Below are 10,758 nucleotides of genomic sequence, written 5' to 3'. Positions count from 1 at the left end.
TCAGATGGTAGAGTCAGAATTTGGCGTAAACAGAATGAGAACATGGATCCATCATGCCTTGTTACCACTGTGCAGGCTGGTGGTGGTGGTGTAATGGTGTGGGGGATGTTTTCTTGGCACACTTTAGGCCCCTTAGTGCCAATTGGGCATCGTTTAAATGCCACGGCCTACCTGAGCATTGTTTCTGACCATGTCCATCCCTTTATGGCCACCATGTACCCATCCTCTGATGGCTACTTCCAGCAGGATAACGCACCATGTCACAAAGCTCGAATCATTTCAAATTGGTTTCTTGAACATGACAATGAGTTCACTGTACTAAAATGGCCCCCACAGTCACCAGATCTCAACCCAATAGAGCATCTTTGGGACGTGGTGGAACGGGAGCTTCGTGCCCTGGATGTGCATCCCACAAATCTCCATCAACTGCAAGATGCTATCCTATCAATATGGGCCAACATTTCTAAAGAATGCTTTCAGCACCTTGTTGAATCAATGGCACAAAGAATTAAGGCAGTTCTTAAGGCGAAAAGGGGTCAAACACAGTATTAGTATGGTGTTCCTAATAATCCTTTAGGTGAGTGTATAGCCTAAGCCTAATAAGGAAGTTGGCAAGGAGGGGAGGAGTTAAATCAAGGCTGCATTCAACACCACCACACCTTAACTTCCATCCATCCATCCATCGTCAACCGTTTATCCTGCATACAGGGTCACGGGGGGCTGGAGCCAATCCCAGCTTGACATCAGGTTAAAGGTGGGGTGCACATTGGATAGGTCGCCAGTCCATCACAGGGCCACATACAAACAACCACTCACACTCATATCCGCACCTAAGGACAATTTTGGAGACACCAATTCACCTGGAGAGTAAAGTAAGTAAAACAAGGTTTTCAAAAGAAAACAGTTAAATAATCACATTAATTATGTTAGAGACATGAATTGAAACCCTAGACTCAGTCTGATATTTTGGAAAATATGTTTATTATATATAATGAATAACTGAAAATTAAAAAGGGATAAGTTGGCTGGCCCTCAGTGGACCTGAAAGTTGCCCACACGCATCTTAATGTCTTTCACAATCAAACAGAATTAGAAAGTGTGCTTGAAAATACACAGAAAAAATAAACACACTAATACTTACTGTGTCACATTAACATAATAAAATAATGAATTCACGTTACTTATTGCAGATTATTTTGAAATAAAAACTGTGTTCTTACGTTGTTTTTAATTTTCGTTCAGACTGGCAGACAGTTTGTCTCAAAACAATTTGTGTAAAATGCTAATCCACAAGATAGAATTGAGATCCACAAATGTCTTTTCGAAATACAAATAAAAACTGGCTTCACAAATACGTCTTTGAAAGTTGTAAATGTTAGGAAACTTTTCACCTGTTTTTTTATTCATGGGATTTGTTTGTGAATTTGCAATGTCATTTTATATTTGCAAAATATGAGTTTAGAAATGTGAATGAGAGTGTGAGTTTACAAATCTTTCTTTTGTATTGCTGCAAGGCGTTTTATATTTACAGATTACACATTTACACACGGATTGTTGTGTTGTTAACAAATAATATTGAGACAAATCTATCTCCGTATTACAGAGCTCTTCGATTCAAACTCAGGACCTTCCTCCTGTGAAGCCACAGTGCTGAATTAAAGCAATCTGCTGCTGTCATGTTGACATAGTTTTATCATAGTTAATTTTGTTTTCAACCTCCCTCAGTCTGCATAATGCCAACTGGGGACACACACTCCTTTCAACAACATCCTCCTTCACATTCACACTTGTTAGACTTCATGCACACTGCCCAGGTCCAAATACAGCATTGTACTGTTGGCCACTGAGCTGCTCCACTTAAGTAGTTGGCAGTTGAGCTGCTTCGTTCAAAGGCCAGTGAAGAGGAGCTGCTGAAGGAGGAGGAGGTGTTACTCATTCATTCTCCAGCTGGTCCTGTGAACCCTGCTGCTTGGTGGATTTTATTTTCACATCTAGCTGGGCCTGAGGAGTCAGTCTGTGCAAGAATGACTGATTAGCCTGATCTTGACACTTTTGGATGTACTGAAATTTATGGTACCCATGGGTGTCCACTTTTCAGGAAACATCATTGCAGTGATGTGATCTAATGTTTCCCCTTGTACACAAGACATCAAAACTAAATAAGCAGATTACCATGAAATTGAAAATTTCATGAGTACTTCATGATTAATAGAGCTCAAACCTTTTCCATTTTTGGATAAGATTATGGACAGACCACAAGGGGTAATCAGGAGGACCTTCGAAAGATCCAATTAGGACAGTACCATTTTCGGGTGGTCCTGTGGGCGAACAATAATGAGCCGCACCCACACATCAGTTTGGTCGCAAGCAAATCTACAGCGTCGGGAAATTGCATATTTTTCTTCTTGTTTTTTTAATGGTATATTGTGTAGCCACAGCAGAGTTGGTGCAGTGATGATTCGAAAAAGCAGGAGAAAGCAGAGAGAAAGGTTAGCCAAGTTGTGGCTATAAACAGAGTTTATAAATTCTTCCAGAACCTGGAACATTTTAATGAGTTTGATTTATTGTCACCTTCAAAACCTTTTACTAATTGATGTGGGCCTCTCTACATTAGGCTGAAAGTGAGAACTGCTCCGCCCCTGTCCAACACCAACATCAAACTCCAAATTTGGAAACATCTACAGTAGAGTTCCACAGACTTTGAGAATACATGCCAAGGAACATTGAAGCTGCTCTTCATACTTGGGAAGTAATGAACATTACAGCCTTTAGGGGATATTAGGAGGCCTTTCAGCTTTGTTCTTTTAGTATTTTCATCTGCAATTGTATTATTTTCATACTGTGTGCAATACAAAATATTTAACTTTGTACTAATGAACTCATTCCCTCATCGCTGCCATCCAAAAATTTGAAGAACACTAATGGAATGGATAGTGTGGTTACACCGGGAAGCTCCTGGCTGAGGCGCAGCAGGGAGCAAGAACAGTTCTCAGTAAATCTTTCCTGCACAATCAAGGCAGGAACTGTCTGTTTATTTGTATTCCTCCTGCAGACCAGACAAAGCTTTATGGTTTAATCATACAATTCCTGTTCATTTCCACTGCTGATGTTGCACTGTTAATGGAGGACAGATGCATTTTGGGGAATGTCATCTGCCAGCTGTGCTTTGCTTTGCTGAAGATGAAGCCTTGATTTGAAGTCATTACAAGATTCTGTGGCCATTAGATTTGATGGAGCCCTGAATGGTTCGACTTAATAGAAAACAAAAACTCGCTGGTGGAGGGAATATGGAGAAATCTCTTGGTGTTTTCCTCCAATACACAGCAAAGCTTTCATTAACTCCAGGTTTATAGAAATGTTTCATAAACCCCAGGTTCAGGGCCCACGTACAATATTGACAAAAATAAATGAATCACTGCTGTTTTCATTTTAAAGTATCTGTATTTATTTTTTCAGCAATTTGGTTCTTCTCTTGGAAGTGTCACTGTCATCACACATATCTGTTTAATCCCCCCACCTACACACCTGACTCAGCTTGATAAGATATTGATTAGATATTTATTAAAACTTCCAGGCACATCAGTGCTGTGGGGAAACAACATGCAATAAATACTGAAGATAACAGAATACAAAAGAAAAGACAGTTTTATGATTTATGTGTTGAATGGTTTGAATTGATAAATAGATAGAGATTATATATTGTGGGTACACTGTCAATTTAATATCTGTTAAATGGGCAATCCACTTATTTCACACATTCAGATCATTTTACTTGTCATGGGAAACACCACACAAGTAGTAAGTTGCTTGGATAAAAGTGTTGGTCAAATTACACCATGTAATGGGCTCAACCTGGAGAATAGCTAATCTGTCTACCGTAGTGAATTGAGATTTGTGACTGGATGTAAAGCATCTACACACCATTGTACCATGTACAAAATGACAAACTGGCCCTCACTATCAGTGAGGAGGAACATACATTGGCTTACTTTAGTTTACAAGTCTATGCTGGATGTGCTCCCCTCTTATCTTTGCACATATGTCACGCAACATCAGTTCCTATAATTTGCTCTCTGGTAACATGTATTTGTTATCTGTACCTCATGAAATTCCCATTACAGGTCCGTACAGAGCTCGGTAAGAGGGCCACATTGAAGTTGAGAAATCTGATCTCTTTTGGTGAATTTAAACACAGCATGAAAGACTTGGAAGTAGATGGTATAAATTGTTGTCACTGCTTTTAAAATAACTAACTCCTTTAAATCTACGGTATGTACAAATTGTACTTTTAAGGTTGTTTGTTTATGTATCTTAAGAGTTAAATATTCTTTGTTGTGTGTGTGCGCTCTTGGTGTTTGTAACTGTGCTCTGTCAATATGCTGCTATTTCGGCTGGGTCTCTCTAGAATAAAGGTTAATTAAAGTTAAATAAAATAAAATAAAAAGTTATATAATATCTCTAGTGAGAGCACTTGTCATCAAAATGAGATTCTGAGACTCAAAGTTATCAAAAGAAACCTTTCTTAAAAAGTGGAGGTATGGATTTTGGAAAATATAATGACATTTACAACACAGGGAGAACAGAAAGAGCCTATTGCGTTGCATTGGGGGGAAGTGTGAGATCCGTTGTTTTTTTTTTAGCTTACACCACTACCACCACTACTACTACACTATAAATCCCATATTCATTCTCCAATCATCAGACTCAGGATATGTCTACATAAGTAACTGAAACATGTCCTGAGTTTCATTTCGATTTGAAGTTTCATTCAAATCGAACACCCGGGGTCGCTATAAATGCAAACAAACTGCAGGGGATAAAATGCAAAACAGGCTACAAAATGCATGTTGTTTGTCCAATCAACACAGAACTTCCAGGATATGTCTACATAAGCACCTCACACATACCCTGAAAGTCTCTTTCAAATTGACCACTAGGGGGCGCTATAAATGCATCATAACTGGACGTGAAACGATACAAATCAAGCTATAGCTCAGAAAATGCTTGTCCAATCGTTACACAACTTGCAGAATGTATTTCATAGCAATATTGACCCATATGTGTGAAATTTTTTTTGATGCCGATATTGCGAAAAAAGGTATTAACCCGTAAATCGCAGTTTGCGGCTATGTTTTTAATTAAATCTAAACCTGTTTGAACAACTTGATGTATGAAGCAATATGAAGCTTTGTTCCAACTTCAATGAATATGGGTCATAACAAGTTTTGATAATCAAGCTTTTTGCAAACCTATGTTTGCCAGACAATGACCAGGTATGTTTGAAAAACAAGCATAGTCTTCTGTGTATTGTGCAATACGATAGTTTAAAGGGGCCATCTCTTGCTTGTTCCCCTACAATCCTGTTTTTATTTTTGGTAGTTAGTGTTAATGAAGTGCCTCTAAAAGCCAAATAGTTATGGATTGCTATTCTCTGAAAAGACCAATAGACCACCATTATTAATATTTTTGCAAATCATTGTAAATTGATGCTGTCAGAGCTGGTACAGCTATGTGCACTGATGCAATATTTTTTCGAAAGAGGGACCTTAACCAGCAGCCAAAATGCCAATCCCAGCACCCAGAAATTAACATCAAAAAGATTATTTAATCTTAGCTGTAGAACAGAGGATGGTCAGAAATTTCATGTGAATTTGTCCAACTGGATGCTGCTCAAACCAAAATAAGCAGGATTCACAAGACTGCAGCAAAGGTCAGTGAACAAAATGACCAAATGTAACAGCAGAAAGAGCAGCGAGAAGTGCTGAAATGTAACTAAAAAGATATCATCAAAGTCCTTTACACAAGGACCTCTTCTGTGGTTTGTCTAAAAGGGGATAAATACAAAATCTTCCAAAGTGACAAATACTCAATGGGTAAACCGAATGGATGTTCAGTGTGCATGTGGTGTGGATTGAATTTGGTTTGGGGCACACAGTTAAAGAGTTCTATCCATCCATGCATTTTCTACTGCTTATCTGGGTCTGGATTGTGGTGGTAGGCTAAGCAAGGAAACCTAGACATCTTCCTCGCTAGCCACACCCTCAAGCTCTTCCTGGGGGAACCCAAGGCATTCTCAGGTCTAATAGGAAATATGTAATCCCTCTTGAATGTTCCAGGTCTGCCCCAGCATTTCCTCCCAGCTGAAAGTGCTGTAATGTCTCCACAGAGGTGTGTCCCGCAGGCATCCTAACCAGTTGCACGAACCACCTCAACCGGCTCCTTTTGATGCAAAGCTCCTTCTGAATGGCACCTTATCTCAAAGGGCAGAGTTATGCTTGAAAACAACTGGTTTATTCTTGCAGCTATGACTGTGAAGCAAAGACGTGCTTACATAAAATGGACCAGGACCTTAGCAAAGGTTTATTGGTCACAAACAAAATGGCCACAAGAAAAACATGATTTGGATCTATTGTTTTCGGTTTATTTCAGACATCATACAACTACTATAAAACAATATGGTGAAAACATAGATCGGCTCCAAACTATGCTACAGATATGCAAGATTTCTGACACCACTGCAAATTTACTAGAATTTTTTTTTGCTATGTTTTCACCTGATCATTATAGAGGTATGTTACTAAAGACTGAGTATGCAAAGGCCAACGGCTATTATTCACACAGGCATATATACACTGTTTATGCTGGGTTTTATGAGGATGATTGGATCCATTAATGATAGTAAAATCGCTTCTCTTTATCTTACACACAGACACAAACAGACATGCACATGCACACACACACACACACACACAATATATAATCACCAGGTAACATAAATGTCATTTTGAAAAAGGTCAGCAGGCACTTTTCTCCTCTGCAACTCTCACTGAGGAGAGAAAAATTACAAGGTCATTGTTAGATGAGCGTCGCTGCTTCAGGGCAGACTCAGGTCTCTGAGGCTGTTAGAGAGACCTCTGCAGCTGACCTCCCGCTCTCTGTTTATGTGGTGTATGTGTCATTCATGTGTCTCTTTTAATCTCCTCCGCTTAACAAACAAGTTTTTGAGTCTGAACTGCTCTTACCTGTAGAAGGGGATTTAAGAGGCCAGAAGTCATGTGTAGGTTTTGGTTGCTAGGATCAGCATGCCGGGGCAGTTAGCATAGTAACAGCTGAGGTGGTCAGGAATTCAAAGAGACACAACAAGGAATTAAACCATCATAGGAAGATATATAGAAGTCAGAAAAGGTTCTGCTCATCTCAGCTTTATAAAATCCTGCACCAGTACTGCATGTCGAAGTGTCCTCGGGCAAGATACTGAACCTCGAATTGCCCCTGCTGGCTGTTCCACCAATGTATGAATGTGTGTGAATGTTAGTTTCTGTTGGAGCACTTAGGCTCAGTGTATAAATGTGAGTGAATGGTGAATGCAGATGTAGTGTAAAAGCGCTTTAAGTGGTTGAAAAGACTAGAAAGGCGCCATACAAATACAGAACATTTACATGTCCAGAAACACAGTTGTGTGGTGAATCAAAGACTTGTCAGCTAACTTAAAAGATCAAGTGTGGTTTTGATTTTTACTCGATTGCATGTGATGAGAGCACAGATGCCAGAGAATGGAACTTCAATGCTACAAGTTGAGTGGAGTTACAACGGATGGGGCTCCAGTGATGACAGGCGAGCGCAAAGGAATGGCCTCGATGGTGTGCGCCAAGGTGAAAGAAATTGGAGCCCAGCTTGATGATGTGATGAACACTTGTGAAAACTGTCAACGTAATTTGAGCACTAGGGCTGTACCACAAAGAATTTCTTCTTTGATCTTAACACACTGAACAAGAGCCTACAAGGCAAAGACCAGCTTGTGTAGAAACTTTATGCGCACGTGAAAGCTTTCTGTGCAAAGCTTCGTTTCTTCGAGACACAACTATGCAACTTCAATGTTGCGCACTTCCCCATGCTGTTCGAAATCAAATGCGCTTTTCCAAAGGCCGACTTCTCTGCTAAAAAGGGGAAATATGCGTCTGTGATCACATCTCTCATCACAGAATTCAGTCGGTGCTTTCAAGATTTTTCTGACATTGAGAAAGAAATCAAGGTCTTCTCAACTCCCTTCATGATAGATGCAGAATAAGTGGAAGAGAGTCTGCCGTTGGAACTTATCAAAATGCAGAGTGATGATTCTCTGAAGAATCAACATCAGCTCCTCTCCCTAAGTGAATTCTACTGGAGTTTGGAAAAGGCCAAGTTTCCTCTGATGAGAAGCTACGCAAAGAGAATGATGAGTCTGTTTGGCTCAACATACATATGCGAGCAAACATTTTCGCTGTTAACTCTGAACAAAAGCAGACTGAGAACCAAAATGACACACAGCCATCTCTGATGTCCTTTGCATCTCCACTCCCAAACTTACTCCTTACGTGGAAGCCATCCTTCAGTCCAAAGCACAGCATCACTGCTCCCACTAAGTGCAACGCTGTTCCCATTATAGGTGAGTTAAAAAATATATATTACACAGCATTCATGTGTTAATAAGCCCAATGAGTTAATAATTTCAGTCAATTAATGTTTTCTAACATGAATATTTCTGACAAATGTTGTTATGTTAACGTCCCAAGGTGTCTAAGGGTGTCGGGACATAAACATAAACCAGGTGGTATTTGGTATTGAAAGGATGTTTATTTGAAACAGTAAATAGAGCTCACAACAGAAAATGGGCTGATGGGTGCTGTGGAAATCAACAAATAAATATAACAAAAAAAGGTCCTCAAAAGGAGGATTACTACTCTGACTACAGGTAAAATAAAAGGGTAAACCAAAAACCTCTCTAACTAAAGTACTGTTGCAAAAACAAAACACAAAGCGCACAGCGCCCCTGAACCTAGTGGAAACTAACATAAAAAACACAACTACAGGTGTCAGTTATTAGATCTTAAACCCTGGCCCACTTCCATCCCTTTACACGGTTTACAAATCTCAAATACAATGTCTGACAAGACTAACAAGGATGCTAAACACAACAAGCGCTGAGACATGTGGCACCGAGGTAAGCAAATCGGGTCTGACAGCTGCCTCCATTGTCAGACCAAGCAGGCTTTTTAAACAGGCACTGGCGCTCCTTGATTGGCCAGCGGTAACATGCCGCACCAATCAGTGTCATGGTCACAGGAACCCAGGAAGTAGGCGGGACCTTCCTTCATCACATTGGCACAAGCTGCTCAGCATACAGATACACACATGCACAGGTGAAATTACAGATGGGTGCCGGCTACATCCTTAACAAAGCACAGTAACTTATTTGGATAATAAGCTTAAATATAGGCATTCCCTTTTCCCCTTATTTTTCCCACTGCAGGGCTGTGAAGAAATCTGAGACTGCTGTTTTGAGATTGAACTGCAAACCCTTTTTGTAACATAAAAAATTAAATCAATTAATGGAAAGTTGTGATAGGCAATTTTTTTTCTTTATGCATATTAAATTATCAAGCATAATTGACCTACAATTGACTGATATTGCAAAATTTAATACAGAGGTGAGGCAAAATACTTTACCTCTAGTGAGTGGCCCAGCCCTTTGTATATTTTGCTGTCTGTGGCCCTCAGTGAAAAAAATTTGGACACCCCTTGTGTAGAGGGAGAAGAGCAGGGGGGAGAGCACACAACCATGGGAGGCCCCAGTGCCAATTGCCCGGGTGCTGGATGTGATGTTCTCCAGCCTCACCTGCTGACTCCTGTCAGTCAGGAAGTTTGTGATCCACTGACAGGTGGAGGCTGGCACAGTGAGCTGGGTGCGTTTGGTGCTGAGGATGTCCGGGATTGTTGAACGCCGAGCTGAAGTCCACGAACAGGATCCTTGCATATGTCCCTGCAGAGTTGAGGTGTTGCAGGATGCAATGCAGTCCCAAGTTGACCGCATCATCCACTGACCTGTTAGCCCTGTGGGCAAACTGCAGGAGGTCCAGCAAGGGGCCTGTAATGTCCTTCAGGTGGGCCAACACCGGTCTTTCAAAGGACTTCATGACTACAGATGTCAGGGCAACAGGCCTGTAGTCATTTAATCCAGAGATGGAGGGTTTTTTGGGGACTGGGATTATTGTGGAGTGTTTAAAGCAGGAGGGAACTTCACACAGCTCCAGTGATATGTTGAAGATCTGTGTGAAGATGGGGACCAGCTGGTCTGCACAGATTTTCAGGCAGGATGATGACACACCGTCTGGGTCAGGAGCCTTCCTGATTTTCTGCCTCTGGAAGAGCTGGTGCACACCCTCTTCACAGATCATGAGTGCAGGTGAGGGGGGTTGACAGCGTGGCAGTGGTGGAAGGTGATTGTTTGAAGTTGGAGTTGGAGCAGGGAAGAGGTGGGACTGTGGGCTTCCAAACCTACAATAGAAACCATTCAGCTCGTCAGGCAGTCGTTACCAGTACCAGCAGTGTTGGGGGATGGTCTCCTGTAGTTAGTGAGTGTCTGCAGGCCTCTCCACACTGACGCAGGGTTGCTGGCTGTGAAACTGTTTTCTAGTTTTTCAGCGTAGCTCCTCTTTGCTGCTTTGATCTCTCAGTGTGTTCCTGGCCTGGTTATACAGGACTCCACTTCTGTCCCCACTTCTGAAGGCCTCCTCTTTGACGATCGGCCCATAAAGTATAGGCCTATTCTGACACTGGACTGACCCAATCACATTTCTTACTAGCCCCCACTCCCTCTCTCCTCGAGCTGTTTTTTGTGTTGTGGGCCAAAAAAAAATGTTGCCAAATGCGCCAAAATAACCAATATGGTTGCTACCACGGCTTCAGTAGCTTCAACATCAGCTGCAGTAGCCTACCCTA

Source organism: Micropterus dolomieu, linkage group LG08 (assembly GCF_021292245.1).
Source record: "Micropterus dolomieu isolate WLL.071019.BEF.003 ecotype Adirondacks linkage group LG08, ASM2129224v1, whole genome shotgun sequence".
NCBI classification, from domain to species: Eukaryota; Metazoa; Chordata; class Actinopteri; order Centrarchiformes; family Centrarchidae; genus Micropterus; species Micropterus dolomieu.
Note: the sequence above shows the minus strand (reverse complement) of the source record.